At 40.4% G+C, this 25945-nt stretch overlaps 1 protein-coding gene across 1 annotated transcript in view; it reads right to left on the bottom strand.

Annotated features, from left to right (window-relative positions):
* brinp2 (bone morphogenetic protein/retinoic acid inducible neural-specific 2) overlaps positions 1 to 23872 on the bottom strand; it is a 195050-nt gene extending 171178 nt beyond the window's left edge. The window contains exon 1 of the mRNA XM_077536658.1: positions 23256 to 23872. The gene's annotated coding sequence lies outside the window, so the exon portion shown is untranslated. The remainder of the gene's footprint in view (positions 1 to 23255) is intronic.
* Between the last annotated feature and the right edge of the window lie 2073 nt (positions 23873 to 25945).

The raw sequence follows: 25945 nt of genomic DNA, 5'->3' as shown, positions 1-25945 counted from the left end.
CCCCCCCCCCATTTTTGTCAATTTATTTACACAGCCTGTACTGTGGTTGTAATTAATTTAAATGAGTATTTATTGTTTTTTTATAAGGCCATGTTACATAAAACAGATTAATGTAACTGCAATTGATTCAATTCCTAATGTAAATATTCATATTATACGAATGCATTAAATTAGAGCGAGAAGTTTCTACTCTTTGCAGCATTGGTACTTTTGACTGTCTAAAATATGTGCTGCATGAATTCCTCAAGTGAATCAAAAATTGTTGTGAATCGTGAATTGAATCGAATCGGGCCCTTGTGAATCAAATCGAATCGATTCTGGAAATCTGAATCGCTACCTTGCCGTAATTGTGACAACACTAATATATATACACACATACATTTGCATAATTTATTTTTACTTTCCCTCTCAAAGTTTTAATTTTCTTTTAATTGAGTTAGACAGGTTACAAGTCACATTAATAGTGTAAAAAAAAAAAGTCCTCAGTTAATTTATCACTGATTACTACATTTATGGATGAAGAGTGCAGTAATTTCCATGCAATTCAATGGAACTCTCTTCTGGCTTAATCAGTAGCGCTTCTACAACTTTCTATCTTCTTGAGTAATGACGCCCACCCTGAGCTCCATGATGCCCCGTATAACCCTGACCATTCATATTCTCTACCCTCTCTCTCGCAGTGACCAATTAAGAAAACAGTGGCACAAGCGACAAGGGTCCCGCTGGTACCAGTGATTGGACAAGTTCTAATTCTGCGGACACGGGTTAAGGATGGCCGCTCATCTGCCTCTTCTGTTCTCCACATCGTCATCCCCATGCACAAGAAATAATTTGCTCAGCACACACATTGTCTTGGACTGAGGCAACCAAGACATTTCACTTCATCTGCTGCCGACCTGCTGATGTCAAAGCAAGCCTCCCGTTAACCATTAAATGGTGATTTTGAGATGACCCCTGGGTGGGCTGTGCTGCTCCATGAATGGAATCACACAGGATTTATCGTGTGCGTGCATGAAACAGAAGTCCATAGCGCCGAGTACAATAATACATAGTAAAATTGATTTATACATTCAGACACACAGCTGTTCCACTACAGCGGGTTATTTGAGAGTAATTCTATTAACCCCATGCATCAAATGAATGTAATGTATAGAGGTCCAGCAGTGAAAATTGTTAAAAAAATAAATAAATAAAAATATCTTGTGATATTTCAACTCACTGAGCACCAAAAGGATTAACGACACGGGTGCATTTTGATTGTGTATGGCTTTGTTTGTGCATTCGGTCATGCCAACACAGATGGGTGAATGGCAACAAAGAGGAAAGAGGAAAAGTGGAATGACTACAGAACCAGAACTATCTCTGTCCTTGGGTGCTTAGCACAATATAACAAATCATTCAGAAATACATGCAGTGAAAAACACAAGACTATTAATGCAGATATGAATCTCATCCGTGTATTACTAGTTATTTGTTGTTCTTCATGTTTGTTTTCTGTGTTTGGGTCGACTAATTTATACATTTATAAGATAGGGAAACTACAGCAGAATTGGTAGAAACAGGGTCCACTACTGTGGATGGCTGTGGTGTCCTTGAGCAGATACCAAAATACACATCAAATGCTCACTGGACACCATAAGTCCTCCCCAAGTCTAAAGTTTGTACTTGATGTATTCGGATCCATGATGGCTTTGATCCATGCTAGCTTCAATGTAGAGGACACATTCAAAACATGTAAAATCATGTCAAGCTCTATGGCACGGATGGGGCCATGAAAAAAAAATGTATTAAAAATGTTTTTGGGGTTTTTTTTTAACACTGAAAACAAAACAAAACAAAACAACAAAAATACAGGGGAAAGAGAAAGTGCACAATAATACAAATTACAATATGCTCACAATTGTGTCCTTTAAAACAAAATACCCTTGGTTGTGAAAAGAACAACCAGCACCAGCAAAATCTGATAGGGGCAACAATTCTCAGACACTTAGCATGTACTAGGGCTGGGCAATATATCGATTTAATTCGATATATCGTTATTTAAAAAAATCGAACCATTGAAAATTGGTAAATTGTGAAATTGAGTTTTGTCTTCTGGATTAGAAAAAGCTGTTGTTCTTATGTTCTGTTACATCCAAATGATTTTATGTGTTGTAATTTTGCACAAGTGGCAGAATGCTGGATGGGTGGTTTACAAGACATGTTTACAATAGCTACCAACTACTTAATTGTGGCATTTAAGCACAAACTATAAATGATAAGTTTATGTTAAAACTAATCTAGAATCAGTTTACGTTTACTGGTGTCTGAACATTTTGCATAGGAATTATTTTTGAATAAGTGAAACCTTTAAATAAAGGTTTTTGGGATTTATTAGATTTAAAATCGATTAAAATCGTAATCGTCCTGAATGACTGCAAAAATCGAGATTTTATTTTTTGGCCATATCACCCAGCCCAAGTATGTACAGTAAATAAAGAAACATGAGAAACAATTGAACATACAGTACACATTGAGGGAGTAATTGGCTATTCATCATAAATAAAGCAATAGCAAGATGTATTTACTTTTACTTTAACATTTTGCAAACCTAAACAGTTATTTAAAAAAAAAACTGTGAATAAATCTCAAACTACAAATGAAGAATGCCCATGTAAATGCATCACTGCGCTAAGCTTCATCATCTCATAGGGGGGGAAGCCATGACCTCCCTTTCGATCACAATATTTGCCCATGCGTGCACACATAACTCATAGATACTTAGCATGTATTCACACACGATTAAGTTGCTCAATTTGCTTGATGATGATGATCAGTGCACCTATGCAAACAAACACTAACAAGCTCGACTTGCTTCTTACAGATATTCAATGCATTAAAAATATTACCATAAAACCACATTTTCACCTCAAATAAGTATGCTACATTACCAGTGGCTCAATCTCCCTCAAATGCTTGGATTGCACCTTGTCAATAGGCACAAATCCCCTCAGAGCTTTTCATCAAATGAGTGACTATAAGAGCTTAGCTAATGAATGCTCTGGGATAATACAATCACTATGAAGTCTCTAATTAAGCCATATGTTAAATGTGATGTATGACTTCATTAGGAACGGATACATTTGTTGATGTGATGCCTTTTGTAACCTTGACTGGCCTACAGCATCATGGCTGCAGGAAAAGGTTTAACCCTGTTACAGGTATTCATTAGAGCAGGTATATCAGAATCAATATACAGGCAAAGCTGAAAAATTCACAATATACTTTAACAACTTTCACAACAAAAAGGGCCACCACATTGCACGACTACCACAATATATGTTCCCCAGCCACTATATGAGGGAATACAGACACTACTTGAACAAAACCAGTCCTAAAAACATCAAAACACATAAGTATACACATAAGGGCAATAAATGTTAATACTAGAGGTGTATTTTACAAAGCAGGTTTAGTGAGAACATCGAGTCAAGAAACTCTGAAATGTGGGAAACTCTGCGTCTTCCGTTTCAGAAAGGAAAACTAGAGGATAAGAGGTAACTCTAGCCCGTGTCATAAAAAGAGGTCATTTAAGTTCTCGGTCAGTTACCATAGTAACATTGTCCATGATCCTAACCTGGTCGGTAACAGGTTTTTCACAATGAACCTCGAGGTTTTCTCTGTCTCCGCCTCCTCCTCCTGCATTATGTAATTATGGTCACGGGCATAGTATGTTGTAGGGGTGTGAATTGCCTTGTACCTGACGATTCGATTCGTATCACGATTCACAGGTCACGATTCGATTCGATACCGATTAATCCCGATACGAATTTATAAGTCGATTGTTGCGATTTTTTTTCATTCAAATTTAGAAAATACTAATCAGTAAGCTTGTAGAGTGTAAGATTTATATGAAAATGTATTATTTATTTATCTGAAATTTCAGTCTTATAGAGGTTGTAATCTGTTTCATGTTTGAACAGCATTAAAATAAAATATTAAGGCTTAATGTTCCGTTCATATAACATTCTTCCATGCTCAAGGTGTGAATCCTAACCCGAAGTCAGACGTTTTGTTGAATATTTTTCCATTAAAAATTGAAGTTTAAAAATCGATTCACACACACAAAAAAAAAAAAAAAAAAAAAAAAAAAGGTAATGATGATAAGACGTTGAATCGGTAAGACTACCGAATGAACAATTCTGAGCTCTTAAAAAAAAAAAAAAAAAAAAAAAAGCGATTTTTTTTTTATATTGAATCGATTCGAGAATCGCGCGATGTAGTATCGCGATATATCGCCGAATCGATTTTTTTTAACACCCCTAGTATGTTGTACTTGCCACCTTGGTAATGAACTCGCCACAAATTGGATGGTAGTCATAATTAACAGTGTCCTTTCCCTCTACAGGGCTAATGTTATGTTAGTAAGGTGCATTAACATTAGTCTCACGGCTTTTGCTCGACATTAATTTGACCTTGTTCCGGGTCCCACGCATCGTCGACTGGGCATCTTGGGTGGAGAGCAAAGTCTGTGTTACGATTATGTTGTAGAGCGTGTTTCAGTTTTGCCATCTTCACGTACCGTCACCGGAATAGATTCGCTTGTGCCTCAGACTTCCTGTGCACATGGGCGTTGTGCCACTTAAATCCCGTTTGCAATTTTGCTTTTCAATGTTTTTATAGGAGGCATAAAATGTGAATTTTGGCTCACAAATTGCAATGCAAACGATCTTATTTCGAGTTATGCATGCTTTGCTTATATACACACTCAAAGCTTCACTCTCTTTGTTCTGTAATGCAAACGGGATTAACAGGATTAAAAATATTATATGGGCAGTAAATATAAACTCTATTATATAAATGAGGTCTTTTGAGTCCCCAGTTCATGTCATTCAGGCTACAAAACATCTCATGTGTCCTTATAGTCAGACCTATTATCATATCTTCCCAGATGTGTTGGCAGGCAGTTTCTCCTGGGCTGATTCGGCCTCCTGATAGGTTTTTAATAAATCGACTTTACCATTCCACTTCATTTGACTTTGCAGCAATTTGCTCATTCTGGGCAGAATGTGACCCCGTTTGGCTGTAAAATGTATTCCAGGGCTATGCGATTATCTTACTGACTTGAAAGTCAAGGTGAAGTCAAGCTGTTTGCCCTTCATTTATGTAACATGAATTAATGTATTAAAATCTACTCAGTCTGTCTTGTCCTGCAGTTGAAATTCTGAGCTGACACAGTTTATACTTGGAAGGCTACATATTGTTGAACTGAGTCAACAAGCAGGATGAATCAATGAAATCAACCGGACACCTGGACCACAAAACTTGAGTCTCTTCCTGCGTCTGAAGTTTTAGACACACCTTCTCTACAACTGGGTCTCGCTTTTTTAAACTTCAAAGTTCCAAGTTCAGTTTTGCTGAGCATCATCTTCTCAACCCACTGTCCTCCAAGCAAGACTTCCCCAGGTTTTGCATTGAGAAGCAGTTGCATGCAAGTCTAACATGGAACAGTTCAAAATCATTTTGGGCATTAATTCATATACGGAGGAAATTCACTTATATAGGCCTACATATGTAACTTTTGCACAAAAAGAATGTTATGAATCTATACAGAAATCAATCAGAACTGACTAAAGTTCTTTTGAAAACCTGCCATCACAGTCAACATTCAACATGCAAGATGGCTCATTCAAAACCAAAGAAACCTGAAAAGAATTTGAGATCATTTCTCCATAGAAATAATGTACAGAGTGTAGACAAATAATTTACATAAATAGCTTTTGCTGACCTAGTTTTAATCATAAGTACGGGGAAAAAAAAAACTATAAAAGGCAATAACGTATAGGGATAATAGACTAAAGTTGCACTCTACACAATTTTTGTAGATACAGAACCAAGTAAGATGGCAAAACCTGTTTTAAAGTCTTATTTTTGATGCAAGGTTTGAATTTTCACATGTAATTGTGTTATTGTGTGGCTGTTATTTGGCACCCATTTGTTCATCATCACTACCACCGGTGTCGATTGAAACGAACATCAAAGTTAGCTTGCATTGCGGATGTTACTGCTCACCTGTTTTCTGACTTTGGTCACTTGACGTTCTCAATGCAAGCCCAATGGCTGCATAAAATGTAAAGCTCTTTGGATGGCTGAAAAGGTGTGTATTCACACAATTTCACAGTACATAACATAAACCACCAAACGTGACGTATTGAAGATTTAAAAGCTTATAGAGACTAGTTATTTTCAAGTCACAGTTTTACAGTCATGACAACCGCTGTACACATTATATGCTGCCAATAATAATAATACACACACACACACACACACACACACACACACACACACACACACACACACACACCCACACACACACACACACACACACAGTCATAATGTAAAGAACAGTATCGGGCGCAAACTATATCGTCAAAATTATTGGCTGACCTCCACATTACACCAAGAGTGGAGTTTTTTATGAGATAGGTGGGAATTAGTATGGATTCAGTCTCTCTTTGCAGCTCTAACTGCTCCCACCACTGTCATTAAGGGCCTTTTTGGAACAAAACACAGACGACTATATTGAAGTTTTAAGAGAGGACACCATGGTAATGGACCTGACTCTGTATCTTTGCTATAGTTTGCTTCTAAGGAGTTGATGGTGTTCGAGTCAGGGCTCCGCAAGACTATTTATCCTACACTAAACTCACTCAAAATGGTTCATCCTCACAAGTATGAAAGAATGCAGTCAGGAAGGAAATATTCTAAGTTAATGAGTCATCCCTCTTTAAAGGGATCGTTCGGATTTTTTGACATGAATCTCTATTTCATCCTCACCTCCAGTGTGTGCGATCAGCACTGACTTACCCCTGACGGCGTTCTGTGACACGAGTTCTGCTCCGGCGTTGGACGAGAGGAAAATAGTCCAGCAAGTTGGCTTGGGTCAGGGAAATAAAGCGTTTTTCTTATTTTTTTTTTTTTTTTTTTTTTTTTTTTTTTTTTTTTTTTTTTTAAGAGCTCAGAATTGTTCATTCGGTAGTCTTACCGATTCAACGTCTTGTCATCATTGCTCTTTTATTTTTATTTTTTATTTTTTTTTTTTTTTTTTTTTGTGTGTGTGTATGTGTGCGTGCGTTTGCGTGCGTTTACGTGCGTGCGTTTGCGTGCGTGCGTGCGTTTGCGTGCGTGCGTTTGCGTGCGTTTGCGTGCGTGCGTGTGCGTGCGTGCAAATACGTATAAATTTATACTCATTCATTCACCTAAAACCTTATAAATATCCCATTACCCTTCGCCTTAACCAGGTACTTCAGAATCTTGCCAGAGTCGTGAGATTTAAATGGTCAGGAGACCAGAGAAAAGGTCAGAAAAAAAAAGAAATAAAGAGAAAAGAAAGGTAAATCAAAGTGACATCCAGCACCGACCAAACACTTCCTGCCTTCCCCATGATTACAAAATCAAAGTCTTACGCCAACCCCGGAAGCCTCTAAATTCCAGCAAATTTAGCGAGATCTCAAGAGCCCAGAGGAAAAACTAAAGAGAGGAAGGAGGGAAGGATCGATAAGGCAGAGTGAGATCAATAGAAGCCAGTACATCCAATCCATCAAAGTGAAGTCCAGCACCAACAAGACCCCTCCTGCGTGGTTACAAAACCGGAGTCTTATGCCAACCCCAGAAACCTCATACTTCTAATAAATTAAGATCTCAAGTGACCAGAGGAAAAACTAAAGAGAGGAAGGAGGGAAGGATAGATAAAGCAAAGTGAGAACCACAGACACCAGCACCAACTGATTCAAGGGGCTGTGGGAGGGAGAGGGTACTTCTGTTGAGTTTCAGTAGATGCTGGTGCGACGGATCTGGCATGCATAAGGACCACCACCAAAGAAAGAAGCCGTCAACCGCGGTCCAGCAAAGCGAGCACCCCCCCCCCCCGGAATCCCCAGGCCGCGGCAGCACCAAGGCCACCCCCAAGCCACCCGAGCGGACACCGGTCGGCGAGCCGACCCAGACACCCGGAACACCCCCACCCCAGCCCCGGCCCACACCCCCGAGCCCAAGGCCGCAGAACGAGGCCCAGCGGGCCCCCACAGCGCCCCACCGGTCCCCAGCCCCCATCCCCCCACGACCCCCCCGCACCCCACCCAAACCCGCCATCCACCACGACCCAGGCCCCACCACCCCGACCCCCAAACCCCCGAACACACCCCGACCCCCAGCACCCAACCCCCCACCCACCCATACCTCCACCCCCCCCCAAACAAGCCGCCCCCCCCCCCCGACGGCCGCCACCCCCCCCCGCGAACCCGGCCCCCCGCGAGAACCCCCCACCCCCCCCCGGAAACCGGCACCGGGCAGCAGCGCAGAGAGGGAAGATGTGCCCACCCCACCTCCAGCCGCGCGAGATTTGCACAGCGGCGGGAGGGGGGAAGCAGAGGAGGAAGCACCAGGGGAGAAGGCGGGACACCAGAACACCGAGCCCGGTGGGGAGAGGCCCCGGTCGTCACGCCAGAGTACAAGTGACACCTAACCCTGTTACTGAGTCCGCCAGCTCGCCGACTGGCGAGCTCTACCCTTACACCGTGAATGTGGCCCCACCCAGTGTATATACAAGTGTGTGCGTGTGGTGCATTAAAATTGGGAGCAGGTGAGTCGGAGCAGAGGGAAAAAATTTCCCCTACTCCGACACACCCGTATCCCCCCCCAAAAAATGAATATGTATATGTGTGGTGCATTAAAAAAGGGAATGGAGGGACAAAGTGGTGGGGCAGGGACACAAATGGGGGGGACCACAGCGCTGCCAGGCACTGCAGTCCATCCCCTCTGATGGCTCCCCGCCCCAACTCACCCCTCCCCTTGGACGTGAGGTGCATTAAAATTGGAGGGGAGTTGAAGGGTGAAGACGGTGTTTCCACCCTTCCCCACCCCACCAAGAAATGTGTTGTGTGCCCTATGTGTATATTTACAAAGTGTATAGTGCAAGCTAGTGAAGTGAGTAAGAGGAGCGACCAGCGGGGCCTCACCCAACCCGGCGGGTGTAGGTGGCACGCCCGCCCCCCAGCACCCCCACCCCCTGCCGCCCCCCACCTCATCCACCCGGCACCACAATGGGCGGACAGCCAGCGCAGCAGGGCTACCGGACAGCCCACCGGCCACCGGAGCCCGCCCGGGGCGCCAGGAGTTATACCGGAGTGGGGCAGGCCCCAAACCCTCGCCCGGCCCCCGGAGCCCGACGCCCGGGCCGGGGAGGGAGCCCCAGGCCCAGGGAGAGGGAGGGGGAGGGGCCGCAGGGCAGACAGGGAAGGGGGGGGGGGCGGGGGAAGCGGGGAGAAGACGACAAGAAGGCGAAAGGGCGGCTGCAGGGCAGGAGGCGGGGGGGGAGAGGAGGAGGGAGGGCGACAAGGGAAAAGGGACCGGGAGGCAGAGGAGGATGGGCGGGAGGAGGCGAGGAGGGAGAGGCGACGGGGGGGAGGAAGGGGGAGGGGAGAGGGAACCACGGGGCACACCGGAGGCCCACCCACCCCGAACCGCGCCGCCGGGCACGGAGCAGCGGACCGCGCCGGGACGGCACCGCCCCGGGCACCAGGGGAAGCACCCCAACACCGCACCCCACAGGGGGCCCAGGGAGCGGCCAAGACGCAACCGCCATCGAGCAGACACCGGGGGGGGGGGGGGGGGGGGGGGGGCAGAACCACCCCCGCCCGACCACAGGGGACGGCATCAAGAAAATTGACTAATTAGCATGCAGTAACACCAAGTGTTGATGCTTAGTGCCCACTAGAAATAGATCTTAAGGAGTTATTGAGTATAGTGTCGTATAGTGTGGTATGCTCGAGCCCACTAGCAGCAACTAGGTTCCTGACTATATAAAAATAAAAACAATCAGATACAAAATACCAAATACAGGAGCAGCGAAAACAGAAGTTGTAACGATGTGGTGGCTCTCGTTAACAGGCAGAATCTTGGCAGGATTAAGTTGCCAAATTGAGATTAAAATATTCTATGTACATAGACCATATTTGTTTAAATCTTGATACTTGATTTTTATTTAAGGCAGAGATTTTTTCCATTGAGATATAATTTATTAGTAAGTTTAACCAGTGGTCGATATTTAGAGATTGTTTATTTTTCCAATTGACAAGGATTATTTTTTTAGCAATAGTAAGGGCTATAAATATAGATTGAGATTGTTTACATGGTAGCTCAGTTATTGTTAAGTCACCTAGTAAACACAGTCTTGGAGATAAAGGAAGCCTACAGTTTAATATATCAGCGAGCTTTTCCAAGATTTTAGTCCAGAAATGCAGCACTGGAGTACATGACCATAAAGCATGAAGATAAGTATCGGCAGTGTTTTGTGAGCACTGGAGACAAATGTCGGAGTCAGAGAGTCCCATTTTTTTCATCATATATTGTGTAATATATGTTCTATGAAGTATCTTATATTGGATAAGTTGCAAATTTGTCTGTTTGGTCATTTTAAATACATTTTCACAGATTTGGGTCCAAAAGTCTGGTTCCGGAACTATAGACAAGTCTTTTTCCCATTTTAAAGTCGGTAAATACGTTTTATTTGTGTATAAAAATAACTTATATATTTTTGATATTTTCTTTATTGTTGTTGGAGAAAGCTTTAAAATATCTTTAGCTAAGACAGGCAGTTGGAGCGTATCCTGAAGTGTTGGGATTTGTTTCTTAACCATATTTTTAACTTGCAGATAATGTAAGAAATTTCCCTTTTTTATTTCATATTTCTGGACCAAGTTTGTATACGATATAAACTTATTATCTGAGAAAAGATGATGAAGGTGTGTAATTCCTTTCTGCTCCCATAGGCTTAAATGGAACGACTGATTATTAAGTTGAAAGTCGGGGTTATGCCAAATGGGAGAGAGCCCACAGGGCGCCAATTGGGAGTTTGTAATTTCTAATGCCTTCCACCAGGCAGTCAGGGTGGCGGCTATCATTGGGTTTTTAAAACAATTATGTCGTCTTATTGATTTTGTAATAAAGAGTAAATCTGACAGTCTAAGATTATTACAATCCTTCTGCTCCAATTCCAACCAACAGTTAGTATCTCTGTTGGGTTGTGTCCATAGCACAAGATATTGTAGTTGATTAGCTAGATAATAGTACATAAAGTTTGGTGCCTCTAAACCTCCTTTAGATTTACTTTCCTGAAGAGTAGATAGACTAATTTTGGCTTTTTTTTTATTCCAATAGAATTTTATGATAGCAGAGTCCAGCGATTGGAACCAGTTAGACGTAGGTTTAAATGGAATCATTGAAAATAAATAATTAATCTTTGGTAAAACTTTCATTTTTATAGTAGCTATCCGTCCTATTAAAGAGATCGGAAGATTATTCCAGCGCTCCAGGTCACTACGGATACTATCCAATAATGGTGAAAAATTTAAAGAAGTTAATTCAGTTAACTTAGGTGAAATTTTAACACCTAAGTATTTTAAATTACCTGTAGGAAAGGAGTAGTGTGGATCCTGACTTGTAGGATTCCATGAATTTTCTGTAATAGGTAATAATGTTGATTTTGTCCAGTTAATAGAGTAATCTGATAAGTGAGAGAATTTAGTTATTAATTTAAATGCTTCCCCTAGCGAGATAGCAGGTTCTTCTAAATAGAGTAATATATCATCGGCATATAGATTAATTTTATGTTCTATTGTCCCGGAGTGGATTCCTTGGATCCGTCTATCCTGACGTATAGCTAATGCAAGCGGCTCAATAAATATAGCAAATAATAAAGGAGAAATTGGGCACCCTTGTCTTGTTCCCCTTTGTAAAGTAAAACTCTGTGATGTAATCCCATTAGTAGTAACTGTAGCTTTAGGAGAATCATATAATATTGAGACCCATTGAATGAATGACTCCCCGAAGCCGAATTTATTTAAGACAGCAAAGAGGAAGGACCAGTTAACTTTATCGAATGCTTTTTCTGCATCCAGCGAAATAACAACTGCCTTTTTATCATACCGCTGTGACATACTAATCAAGTTAAAGAGTCTCCTAATATTATTAGTAGAATGACGACCTTTAATAAAACCTGTTTGATCACTATGAATAATTGTCGAGATTACCGTCTCTAATCGAGATGCCAAGGCCTTAGCGATAATTTTAATATCGGTATTAATTAGTGATATCGGTCGGTAACTTGACGGGAGGGTAGGGTCTTTTTCTGGCTTTAATAAAAGTTTAATTGCTGCTATATTCATATCTTGACGTATATCACCTTTACTTTTAATTTCAGTTACTACTCTTAGAAATAATGGAGCAAACATTAACCAGAAATGTTTAAAAAATATAGCCGGAAAGCCGTCTGGACCAGGTGCTCTGCCATTAGGCATACTGTCTAAAGCACGATACAACTCATCTATAGTAAGCGGGGTATCGAGAATATCTTTATGTTCAATAGATAACTGAGGTATATTTAAGCTGTTTAGGAATTCCTCAATATATTCAGGGTTAGGTCTATTAATTTCTGTGTATAGATTTCGATAATAGTTATAAAAAATATGGTTAATTTCTTCTGGTGATTGTGTGCATTCACCATTTATATCTTTAATAGCCGTTATAAGAGATTTTTCCCGATTCCGTTGAAGTTGATTTGCCAGGAATTTACCTGATTTATTATTATGTTCAAAATTATTATATCTCAACTGTTGTATTATAAACTCTGTCTTTTTAGATAACATGTTATCTAACTGTATTTTTATATTCTGTAGTTCTATCCATATTTGATTATTTGGGTTTAATACATATTCATCCGTTAGTTGTTTAATTTTATCTTCCAGGTATTTTTCTAATTTTTGATCCTGTTTCTTTTTATAAGTTGAATATGATATAATTTTCCCTCTAATTACCGCTTTCCCTGCTTCCCAGAGAAGAGATGGAGATATATTTGGAGAGTCATTTATTTCCAAAAAATCTGCCCACTCCCTTCTAATAATTTTATCAAACTCTACGTCTTTCAGTAATGAGATGTTAAAACGCCATATCGGGGGAGGTTTAAAGGTAGAGTCAATTTGTAGAGTGAGGGAGACTGGTGCATGATCACTTATAATTATAGAATGTATTTTTATAGCAGTTTTATCAACAATAGAATTATTTGTAAGGAAAAAATCAATTCTTGAGAATGATCGGTGCACAGCAGAGAAGAAAGTAAATTCCTTCTTAGTTGGGTTTTGAAGTCTCCAGCCATCGCTGAGGCCAAAATCCTCCATATATTCATCTATTACTTTAGCGGATCGTAATCGCCTTGTATATATCGTATTATTAGAACGATCTATTAACGGGTTCAAGACCGTGTTAAAATCACCTCCAATAATAATAGTAGAATTTGTTGCTAAATCGAGTAACCGAGAAAAAAATTCATGGAAAAAATCAGGGTCATCATTATTTGGGGCATATAAATTACCAATTGTATATACTTTATTAAATATAGTTACCTGGATAATAATATATCGGCCCTCTAAATCTGTTACTATATTATTTAGAGTAAAGAATAAATTCTTATGTATAAGTATAGAGACACCTCTTTGTCTACTATTATAGGAGGCAGAGTAAACTTGACTAAAATTTTTATCTATAAATAATTTTTCTTCTGATTTTTGTAAGTGGGTTTCTTGTAGGAGACAAATATCTGCCTTAAATTTTGAGAGATGGTCTAAAATTTTTATTCTTTTTGCCTGGGAGCGAGCGCCACACACATTCCAGGAGACCAGAACTAATTTCTGCATACAAGCAATATAGACTCAGTCTTATGTATACATCTATATAAGCTGCTTATTAATATTAACATATTGTAGGATAGCAAAAGAGTAATTAGGCAATTTATATAATTTATATAAAGAGAGAGATAGCAAGTAGATAAGTATAATAGTGAAGAAACGTGGGGGGAAGTGAGTGTGAAGGAAATCTGTGGGGGATTCAACATAACAATACACCAGTAAATGGTGACCTAAGCGAGATTATTATTATTATTATTAATTTATTTTTTTTAAGAATATATTTCTATATTATTATTATTATTAATATTATTACTATATAGCCTATGCATAATATAAATTCATATTCTATTTCGTAACCCATTATCCATACATATACATACATATACATATACATATATATACATATATACACATATACATACACATACATATACATATACATACGTCAAATAATCACACAATGCTCGGCTCTACCAATTGTCAGTTAGAACAGCCAAGGGGTCGAGGTTGGGTTTCGGAATAGCTGGCCGTCGATATATAATTTATCAACGACCATCGAAGTCCGTTTACCATCCTGTCTATTTTGTTTCATTATAGGAAACAGTACTTTTCGCCGCTCGTTTATCTCTCTTGGGAATTGATCATTCATCCCGAAAGATGTCCCTTTGAGCTCCCGTCCTTTACTTTTAACTAATTCTTTATGTTTAAAATGTTCGAACTTAGCAATAATAGGACGGGGCTTATTGCCCTTACGAGCTCCGAGCCGGTGTACACGGTGAAAAGAGATATTATTTACCGTCTCCTGTGGGATCTTTAGCGATGATGTCATGAATTTTTTTATCTCACCCTCTGGATTATCTGGAGAATTTTCGGATATACCTGAGAATATTAGATTTTCCCGCATACTACGGGATTGAACATCTAAGACCGTTTCCTTTAGCATTTTATTTTCCTTTTTAATCGTCTCCAACTCGGCTGTGACAGCGACGAGAGAGGAGCGTAGCTCGGAGTTATCGCATTGGAGATCGCTTACCTGTTGGCTAACGAATTCCAAACTTGCCTTTAATTCTTTGACGTCCTCGCGGATAAGACAGAGGACGTCAAGTTTTTTATTTATGGAATCCAGCATACTCACCGATACGTCGGCGGTTGCTAAATCGTCCGTGTCTGTTGACGAGTCATTTTTCCTTTTTTTTTTCGAAGGATTATCCCGACTAGCCGCCGGCTCATCCATCGCGCAGCTATAAAAATGATCGTCAATAAAACGTTCGAGGTCGTCCACACTGGATAATATTTCCGATCTTTCTTAGAAAAGAAAAAAATCGAATTTATCTAATCATTAAATTCGGGTTTAATTAGAAATATAAAGCTAATTCTATTTTAGCAGCAGAGCGCCGCCATGTTAGATTTTCCCAGTCTCGCTACCGGTCACGCGATAGTCACAGCATCTCGCGAAGCGTTTTTCTTCTAAAAACAATTTGTGTTCAAAAGAGTGATACATTTGCACCACTAAACTCCTTTCGGAAAAAAGTCAGACGCCATTACCGCCGGGCACTATTTTTCTGTTCGTTCGTATCACTGCGCGGCGCCCTGTAAACAGCTGATCGACGCACTGCAGACAGCTGATCCATGCACCTTCCGCCTTCGAAAAGACAACTTGTAGATTAGTGCGCGTCTATCAGCTGTATGTGGGTCGCCGCACAGTGATACGAACGAACAGAAAAATAGTGCCCGGCGGTAATGGCGTCTGACTTTTTTTCCAAAGGGAGTTTTGCATGGAAATGTATCACTCTTTTGAACACAAATTGTTTTTAGAAGAAAAACGCTTTATTTAGGTGACCCCAGCTAACTTGTTGGACTATTTTTCTCTCATCCAACACCGGACCAGTACTCGTGTCACAGAACGCTGTCAGGGGTAAGTCAGTGATGATCGCACACACTGGAGGTGAGGCTGAAATAGAGATTCATATAAAAAAATCCAAACTATCCCTTTAAGTCAAAAGCATCTTACACACGGTGGGTGTTTCAGAAATCAATACGGGAGAATCGACGTATCATTAGTGTGTGTAAAAAAAACAACAACAAAAGACTTAAAGGGGAACTCAAGTCAGAAATGTTCTTAACAACATGTTGTGAGCCCCCACTAGTCTAAACACAGTATTCTGATTAATATTGCAGTTGTGAAATATGAATTAAGCAGCAAAACACACCCATTTTTATCCATCTCAGGGGGCAGCCATTTTGCCACTAGCTGCAACTGAAAATGCCATCACAGAGCAAGCTTGTGAACATCACCTGACCAAACCCAAAAAACAGGTGAGCCATAACAGTCCTTACCTGAGCCCGCAAACCGATTTTCTGATTCAGACCTGTTTTTGTTCAGTTTTATTTAAAGTTGCTGAATACAAAAAGTTGAATTTCGAATCACTGCTGCCACCTGTGGCCAAAAAATGGAAATGTATACACCCTTCTTCACATACACAATGAGCACATGATGTCACATCCACAGAGGGCGAGAAATCGACCCCAAATCCAGTCTGAAAACCATTGGCCAGGGGCTTGCAGGAGTACCCATTGAGAACAACTAAAGGTCTTAATCTACTAATTAGAAGATGTTTCCGTCATAAATGGTCAAATGAAAAGGCTATTGTAAAGGTATTTTTGGCCATATTGTTGCATAGGGCAGCTTTAAGTGTCAGAATATTTACAAGCAAGTTTACAAATGTAATAAAAATGCAGTTTTGCATTCAAAGAAATGCAATGAAACAGATAATTTTGATGTACAGAGTGAAGTTCTAGGACACTTGAATCTGGTATGAAGATCTATGTCAGCAAGGCCTTATGACAACTACAACACACAATTGTCCATATGGAATACAATGAAGCCTTCACCCTGCTTGCTCGGGGACATTTTCTTCATCTCTGCCAACAGCTGGAGTAAGATGCATGTGGCTCCTCCTTAACAGGAGACAATCACTTTGATGTGCAAAGGGAAAGGCAGAAAGAGCGGTAACTTTCATGTCTCTGCCTCCAAATGGTGTACGTCCATTGTTCGATACACAAGGCTAGGGGTGGCCAAGTTCGGTCCTCGAGAGCCCCTATCCAGTCTGTTTTCCATGTTTCTCTCCACTAACACACCTGATTCATGATCAGGATCGTTATCAGGCGTCTGCAAAGCTTGCGGATGAGCTGATCATTAGATTCAGCTACGCTGAAGGAGGGAGACATGGAAAACAGGCTGGATAGGGACTCTCGAGGCCCGAACTTGCCCACCCCTGGCCGGGAAAGCCACTAGGGTATACAAAGAGAGATGTGCCAATACTACAGTAGTGGTGGTTAATGGCATTCAGGGCTCGACAGTGCGAGCATTTCACTTGCAAATGCGGGCAACTTTCAAGTGTGTGCTAGTGAACAAAAATGCCGCTCGCGAGTGCATTAATGCTCCCTCTGCACTATGTTTAAAACGTACATTCGAAAGTCGCTGTGTCGATCAATCCCATAGTATTTGAGTGAAACATGACCCGCTGCAATGTGATTGGCTGGCTACTTCCTGGCTACTTCCTACTACAGCATACGTGTAAACGCGCACTACAATTTACATACAAAAATATGTAATATGGGAAAAGCGGCAGCGAATTAAAAAAAAAATGAAGTGGTCTATTGTTGGTTATGTTCTAAAACTAAATGAGAATGAGGAGGAGAAAGTGGTAAAGGAGGTCAAGCGGACGGTGCCAAATCAAACAATACAGATTATTCTGCTCGTCAGAAGTTTTAGTTTGAATTTGTGCAGTCTTTAAGCTCCCTCCTGTGGTTGCTAGGTTTAATGTTTTTGTTGAGTAAAAAAGAGATTTAACACCATTCCAATGTGGCAGCACGCAATGCCGACACGTTCATTGTTACTCAGACTGTTGGATCATATTTTTGTTGTTGCTTTGGACGAGAATTATCCGTAAGTACATGCGATGTCAATATAAAAACACTGTAGATTTATTTTAGTGAATTAGGACAATTAGATATTGTTAAATGTGCAATGTAACTAGCTACTAGCATGAAAAGGTGTCGTGTGTTAGCTCATATTACATTGTTTGTTATTTTATTTTCTAGTTTTACGATGACTGAAAGAGGGTACTGGTCAGAGGCCATTGTTCAAATTAACGGCACAAAAGGAAAACGAAGTCTGGTTATTTGGAATGCCGTTAACTCGCTGTCTAGCTGGTGAAATCTAGAAGCTTCAGAGAGAGGACAGTCGAGGAGCAGGTGAAGGAAAAAAAGTACTGACTTTTAATGAGCTAAACAAAATAATGTTGACATGAGTTAAGTTATACGAAATGATTGACTTGTTTTGATAGCCACTGCTGTTACAGGCAAAACCTCGTGTTCCAATTAAATAGTTTGCAAATATATCAATTTGCGTATGCCTAAGTCATGCTGCACCTCCACAAAAAATGGTGCGACCAAACCCTGTGCTGTGCGAGCAACTAAAAATGTTACTCGCACCAGTGCTAGTAGTGAAAAGTTAGTGTAGAGCCCTGGCATTGTGTTTTCAAGTACATCTGGTACAAAAATGCAAATATAAGTAGGGGACAGGAGCAGAGTGATATCTTAGATTTAGGATTACTACTTCCAGGATGTTTTGAGTCCAAATCTGAATTTGACTTTAAAAATGAGAGTTCAAAGCACACCTGAGCACTAATAAATAGAGATAGACCGATATGCTTTTTTTAGGGCCAATACCGATTCCGATTATCGGTAGTCAAGGAGGCAGATAACCGATATTTGAAGCCGATATTCATTTGCAGTAAAAGTTAAAATGTTGGCACCAAATTTTTGAATAATGCAAACCCTAACAGTTCTTTACAATGGATTCTCACACTGCATTTTTCATTTTACATCCTTCTATCTGCAATAAGACGTTGGTGGCGGGGGGAGTTAAATGTGGGGCCAATGTGACATTATCTTTTATAGCATTTGGGATACTTGTAGTTTTATTCTATAAATGTTATATTTTTTTATTTTGAAGTAATAGGAGGAACCCTGTCATTCAAAATGCTGCTGCTGTGCAGCTGTGGCATTACTTATTACTACAGCAAAAATAAAAAATAAAAATTCCATGAGAAAAACTATTCATCCCTGAACACCATACAGTTCTTGTAGACCTTATTATGATTATTGTTATTGTTACCATATAGACAGTTTTGATAAGCTGAGGATCTTAAATCGAGAACAGCAATATCATGCTACTCCTCTCTACAAGAGAACTGTCAAAAGACACTTCATCATGTAGTTTACTGCCACTTAGGATGCACCAATCAACGCAGAAAAAGGTCGAGTAAAATAACTTGGTTATAATAATAGTAAGAATAACTTGGTTAAACAGACATTGTTGCGGTGGACCGCTGCCAGTTTCTGCTGTTTAATGTGTTTTACACTTATAGACACGTGTGTGTATATGGGCACACTATTCTCTCACTACTGTACTGTACTGTATCACTTAATGGCACAGATGTATTTGTCTAAATAATAACTGGGCTGCAACATTGCTAATTCACATTAACAAGCACTATCTTAGCTGTCCACATGAATAGTTACTAACACACGAGAAAGTTATACAACACACCAAACATGAGCTCATTATTCAAAGTATGATGCACGTAACGAAATTACATCACTGAACATTAATTGCAGCCGTGTACGGCCGTAGATGTTACATATTAGTGGCATCCATTGAGAGGATAATGTCCCAAATGACGGCAGACATGACGTGAAAAGAGAGACAAAACGAGCAAATAAGCACACTATACTTTAGTGCACTTCTCTACTAATGCCAAACATACGGAAGAGAACACGTTCGTGTAGTTAAACGGTGTTTGAGACACTTAATTTGTTACGGAGCGGACTTTAACGAGGTGCACAACGAGCTGTCAATCAAATCGACGTCGAAGCTTAAAGCACACAATGGCAAACCAGTGCGACAAATAAACACAATATAAAGTAACTAAACGCTATTTCGTGTCACTGTGGCATCTCACTGCATAATAACCGCTATGCAACAAGTAGTGGACGTGACGAGAGGTAAATATAATGACATTACTCTACTCTTAACATGGAACTAGACAATATAATAATGACAACTGTTAATATTTGGAACCTTTCTAACAAACATTATTTACTTAATTAAGTGAAAATGTGTGTGATTCCCTCCCCGAGTAGTTCAAGTAGCGAATTAGCTACTGGGTGTTAGCCTACATGCTAAGCTGAACACACCACTGTTAGCTAGTGGGGATTCAATGCAAGGCACTGCAGCTCCATTCATATAGTGCATTTAATACACAACATAATTCAATGTGTTTAGCTTATCATGGTGAAACGATCGGCGGAGTCTCTTCTCTTTTAACTTACCTTCGAAGCATGTGTCTCGCGTTGTGTCCGTGGGTGCGTGTGTGACCGGCTACTGTGATACACGGCATACACTACTGATTGGTTCTGGCTCTTGCACGGCTAACCAATCAAATGCTGCTATGGGCGTTACATTGCTGGAGTTGGACTCCATAACAGACAGAGACGCTCTGGGCTGCATTCGAAGCGAAAAGACGGAGTTTTAAATGGATCGCTCATATCGGCCGTCAGATTAATAAAACAGACCGATACCGATATGTACCAATATGTCAAATATCGGCCCCGATTATCGGCCCGGCCGATTATCGGTCTATCTCTACTAATAAAGACAGATGGAGAGCATCCATAACATTTCCACTCAAGGATGCGGAACCTCATCACTAGTCTGTCAAGGGGATGGGATGGAGGGGGTTGCATTTTTTTTTTTTTTCATGTAGCCTACTAATCTTAGAAGACACTGAAATGACTCAACATAAATGTGACTTAAGCAGACAAATTCTCTATGAGATAGCTCTAACAAAGATGGTTTTATAAAAACAATGGAGAAAGACAAATACCAATGGAGTAACAATTTAATGAGTTTTTCAATTAGTATTTTCCATCAACTGTAGAGAACTTGAGGCCACAATGAAGTGGATTTTAAAAGTAGGCTGGGGATCAAATGATTTCCAGAGTGAATCTTATTTTTGTTAGTATTACATTACTTGAGTCTAGAGCTGTCAAACAATTATTGAATCTTAGAATTTTGATTAATCATTATTAATCACTGAATTAAAAAGGCTTTCTGTCAACGTTTTTTGCCCGCCAAATTTGAAAAGCACCTGTTATGTGTTAATTCTTTCTATATTTAATGTTACGGGGATGCCTTCAACATTTTTTGATCCACTGCACACTCATCCACCTCTTTTTCTAATCAGTTAACCCCTTGTGATTTAAAATAAATGAAAATAAAAATAACCCCAATATTTTGACATGAACAAATATTATGTATGCCATATCCATCCATCCATCCATCCATTTTCTTGGCCGCTTATTCCTCACAAGGGTCACGGGGGGTGCTGGAGTCTATCTCAGCCGGCTTTGGGCAGTAGGCGGGGGACACCCTGAACTGCCAGCCAATCGCAGTGAATGGCATATATAAACATTTATTAAATGCTGTACTTTAATGCATGTAGTCATGTTTATTACTCAAGCACAACCTGTGCTACCTTTAATGTAACCATTTGCTGTCACGCTAAAGGATCACTTGTGGTCAAAATGAATAGTGTGATTAATCTGTGTTAATACAGGATTAATGCAATATTTTTTGTGATTAATCAATGAGTTAATGCTTTAACTTTGACAGCACTAAAACACTCAAATTCTGCCCCAAATAACTTCCATCACCACAAAAAAGGAAAGAAAGAAAGAAAGAAAGAAAGAAAGAAAGAAAGGAAATATCACAGAAAGATGGTAATACTGTGTAGTAAGCATAGCCTTATGTCAATAGAATGGCTTTTATACAGCTTGGATTAAATGTCAAATATTTTTTTCTGCACTCAGGTAGCACCATTCAGATAATAACAGCATAAAGAGAAAAATGTGGATGGATCAGGCCTCTTTCAAATGTAGCCAAAAATCTGATGTGTATCAGATATAGAGTGTGCAGAAATGCTCAAAATTGCATAGCCCCTGTCAATGGGATATCATTGAAACATACATATAATAGAAAAATGATTATAATGAAAGAGATTGATATCTACCCCATACTGATTGACAAATGTTGTAATGCAATATATGAAATGATGATAATTATTATATTTATATAAACTATGCACGGGGCCTTGTTGGTCTTATATTTGTTTCCAATTATGTGTAATAAAGACACTCATCGCACGTAACAGCTGCTTGACATTTCTGCATTAGTTTGACTTGATTTCAGAGTTGTCATGATCTGTGTTTTGTGGCTTTTGCTTCAATATAAGCTTGGTTTACATCATTTCAGTTTCCCATGTTGTGATTTAGTTTTGGATAGTTTTCCAGAGTCTTCCTTGTCGGCTTGTTATATCTGTCTCCACCTACTGTCAGGCCTGCTCCCTTGTGTCAACCAATCAGCTGTTTCCAGCAATTTGTGTTTGGTCCAGGTGTGCCTTTTTGCCTCCTCTGTCTGCATTAAGTGCCCTGATTTTCTTTCATTCAGCCGCTGACCAATGTCGGCTGTCGTGGTGAGGCTTCTCCCTGATGGTTTTTGTTTTCTTTCTTTTTTTCTTTTTTTTTTTACATTATATAGCAATAGTTTCGTACCTTGCTTTATAGTGTTTTGATCCATGCTCTCTCATACCTTTGTTTGCTGTTTTGTTTTTTGTTTTTTGCAGTACTTTTAACCTGAACTCCTGCCAGTCGTGTCTGCTTCTATTTGCTTGGGGCATTCTTATGCCGACACCACTTCTTAGAAGAACCCACAAACGTGACAAGATTTTTTTTCCCAGTCTTTTTCTGTTTGATTAGCAAGGGAGGTCTGTAGCGCTTTGCTGCACAGTTGTTCGTCTTTGTCCTAAATGGTTCAAAACTGTTGCACATAAAAGGTTTATATATATATATATATATATATATATATATATATATATATATATATATAGTTATTGCACAATTATATACAATATATGTTATTACACAGTTTGGTGGACACTCATAGCTGGGATGACTAATAAGAGATACAGATCCATTAAATCGTGAAGACGAGCAAAGTTGCAAATGGAAATACACTTATGGTGACATCAGGCAGCAAAAAGCAAATATGACTTAAGGGCATGTTAGCACACACACACACACAGCACTCCCTGTGTTTGTTTGGCCAACTCCAATGACAGCAAAACATGAAGCGCTGCAAACGGAAAACGTAGAAATGGAGAAAACTTCTGAATTGAGGTATCATTGACGTAGGCATCCGCACCCCAACTCATGTGCGTGCAATATTGCGCGAAAGAGACGCCGTCAATATCAAATACCAACATTCAACACGCCCTTTGCAAATGAACAGGTGGGCTAAATTCTAATGTAACGCACAAACCGTATGTGGTTGTGCGTAAAAACGCGCACCGTCACCAAAGAGCGCAAACTTGGTTAGTCATTCTGAATATATCAGTGATATGCATAACTCACCTAGGTTGCGAGCGCAGGCCCACTCAGTACACGTCCTTATTTGTGTCTTGAAGGTTTGGGTGGAAAAGCGGAGAAAGCCAGGAGAACTATGAGACGGCGGCGAAGGCCACCGACTCCGCTTCGTCTGTGCTGTTTTCCTGCTTATGTCCTCCTCCTTTCACTTGCCGCCTCTCTCCCGGGGCAAATTCAACGGTAGTTGTATATATCCAGTCATTGTCGTCAACACGTGCAAAGCACAGGTTTGATAAAACACGTGGAGTTGGTGAAAATTCTCCCTCGATCCGCGAAGCACAACAGCAAGTTCAAATGCTAATAAAGTTTGGAGCAGTGGATAAATAATCCAGAGAAGGAAACCTTTCCTCACTTTGCTCTCCGGACTAATTCGGCTCCTTTCTGAGGCATTACAGTGCACCTGCTCATAATGCGGACCACTTAGTCACTAACTGCCCACTCTCGCCGTCTTGCTTAATTTACCTTTTTTTTGTCAGCGTCCTGACTCCTAAGTGTATTTGTTGCCGTCTTCATCAAGCGTCAATCCTTGTGACGTTGCTCCAAAAATGCTCAAAAAGGCGCCTCTTTACGCCACAGAGCTTTTTCCCTCTGTTTCTCTCGCTCTCTCTCTCCCATTCCTCTCTGTAATAATAGTCCATCCTGCTGGTGTGAAGCCACGCCCACTCCAACCGGTGATTGGTTAGAAATTGCATACAAGGGAGGAGAGGATGTGGCTGGGAAAGCGGTAAGAGCAGCAGTGAAGAAAGGAGAATAGACAGGGAAGGATGGAAAGAGAAGTAGATGAGACGGGGGGGAGGAAGATGAGAAAGTGGAGTGAAAGATGAAGGCCAGTGTGCCAGAAAAAGAAGGATAAAGGAGCCTGAGACAGAGTTGGGATGTGTGTGGAGGGAGGCCAGGCCGTGCACTGAGCTTGATGTGTTTGAGCCCAAAGGGACAGGCTGGCTAATGAAAGAGAAAACACTTCCTCTTCCCCCCACCCCCACCCCCCTTTTTTTCCTAGCCTCTCACGGTGCTTTAGTCAAATATGTCTTATGCAGATGTACTCCGACTCAAGGCAAAAGTGAATTCTTACTGACAATGTCCTCTATGACTGAGCAGAGGCATCACTTCTGTCTGCCTGCCCTCTTCTCTTTATAAAATCTGGTTTCTGTCAGCTAAGCAGCCTCCGATGTGAGTCTGTGATGAATAAGTAAGTAGCTGCAGAGAGGCTGGAGATTGGAGTGTGTGTAGAATATGCTGCTTCGGGCCGTCGGGAGGGAAATAAGTAACAGCCTGAGTAAGAGAGCAAATGAGTTGTCGGGATATTGCTGAATATCTGTGGTGCAACCGCACATGGTAGCAGGAGAAAGCAGACAAAAATCACATGGCAGCTCCTAGGAGAGTCTTTGATTGATGGTGACGCTTCAGGGAGTATTTCAATATGAACTTGGTTAAGTCTCAGCCACATGAGGCATTCATCACGAGCTGCCATGCAGGGGTGAGATGCTCACCAACAGCTAAATAGTATTTTATTTCAAAAGGACACCAGGGGAACTTGTTCACCGGCACACGCTGGCTGCCTATTTGTCGCTAATTTTGGCTCTCAACCACAACTGTGCAACATTCTCACACATCAGCAAATACGGCTGCGACATGGAAGGTAGCATGACTGGATGTGATGTTTTGGAAAGGGGAATTCATTTTGATTTTCTTTGAAGTCTACAGCAACGAGGAATGCCAAACCAACACCGCCCCAGTTCATCCAATGGCTATCTGGGTTAACCTATTTCATTCAGAGCTAATTCTTTTGTTTACTTTTTCCTCTTCATGACAAATATATGCCATTTTTGAACCCCGGAAATACAGCTGGATTGGAAGAATACACGTATATTGTATGTCAGATTGGCACTCAAATAACATGCTGGTATTAGCTAGCTTTAACATTAGCACCAATGGTGGTTAATTGTCACAATTTACTGTACAGTAAAATTGATTCTCAGTGACTGACTAAACTGTACTTTGAGTATTAAGTTAAGAAGCTTAGACTCCACATATTAAAGCCTCCCGACTTACTTTATGTTCACAATTTACAGTTAAATATATCATACTCTGTCTTCTCACATGCTCTAACTTCTCTTTATACAGTACAATTCCCCATTTAGGTTGTCACTCATGTTTGCTTTGTGCTACCAGGAGATAGCAGGTAATTAAAAGGCAGTGCTGTAACTTTATTTTAGCTTCATAACAAGCTTTGGAATAAAGTAAGTAAACACTGAATTGAATAAAATCATATGAATCGTTGATGGTGACATCGAGTGACCTAACACAAATATACAGTTGTTCTCGGAAACAAGTACAATTAAAATAACGAAGCACAAGCTCATTATCGCTGTGGTGATCTTGATAGCTTCTGTACCCTTTTGATTTGCTCTACATGTATAATTTACTGATCAGCTTCATCTTCAGTTCTCTGGATACTTATAATCCTTTCTTAAGGCTATTGAGAGGTCCAATTAATTAAACATCTTCTGATGACAAACTTGATTGACTACCCCGTTTTCATCTTAATCAGCCTGCCCAGCCAAGACATCATACACAGAACAATTTTACAAGTTTGCAATAATAGCCACTCTGTTGGTCACATTCTTAGTCATTATGGATGTCTCTATAACTTTCCACAGCAACCTTTCATACTGTTA

This window comes from Festucalex cinctus, chromosome 1, assembly GCF_051991245.1.
Source record: "Festucalex cinctus isolate MCC-2025b chromosome 1, RoL_Fcin_1.0, whole genome shotgun sequence".
NCBI classification, from domain to species: domain Eukaryota; kingdom Metazoa; phylum Chordata; class Actinopteri; order Syngnathiformes; family Syngnathidae; genus Festucalex; species Festucalex cinctus.
The sequence above is the reverse complement of the archived record's forward strand: the minus strand, read 5'-3'. Positions and strand labels throughout refer to the sequence as shown.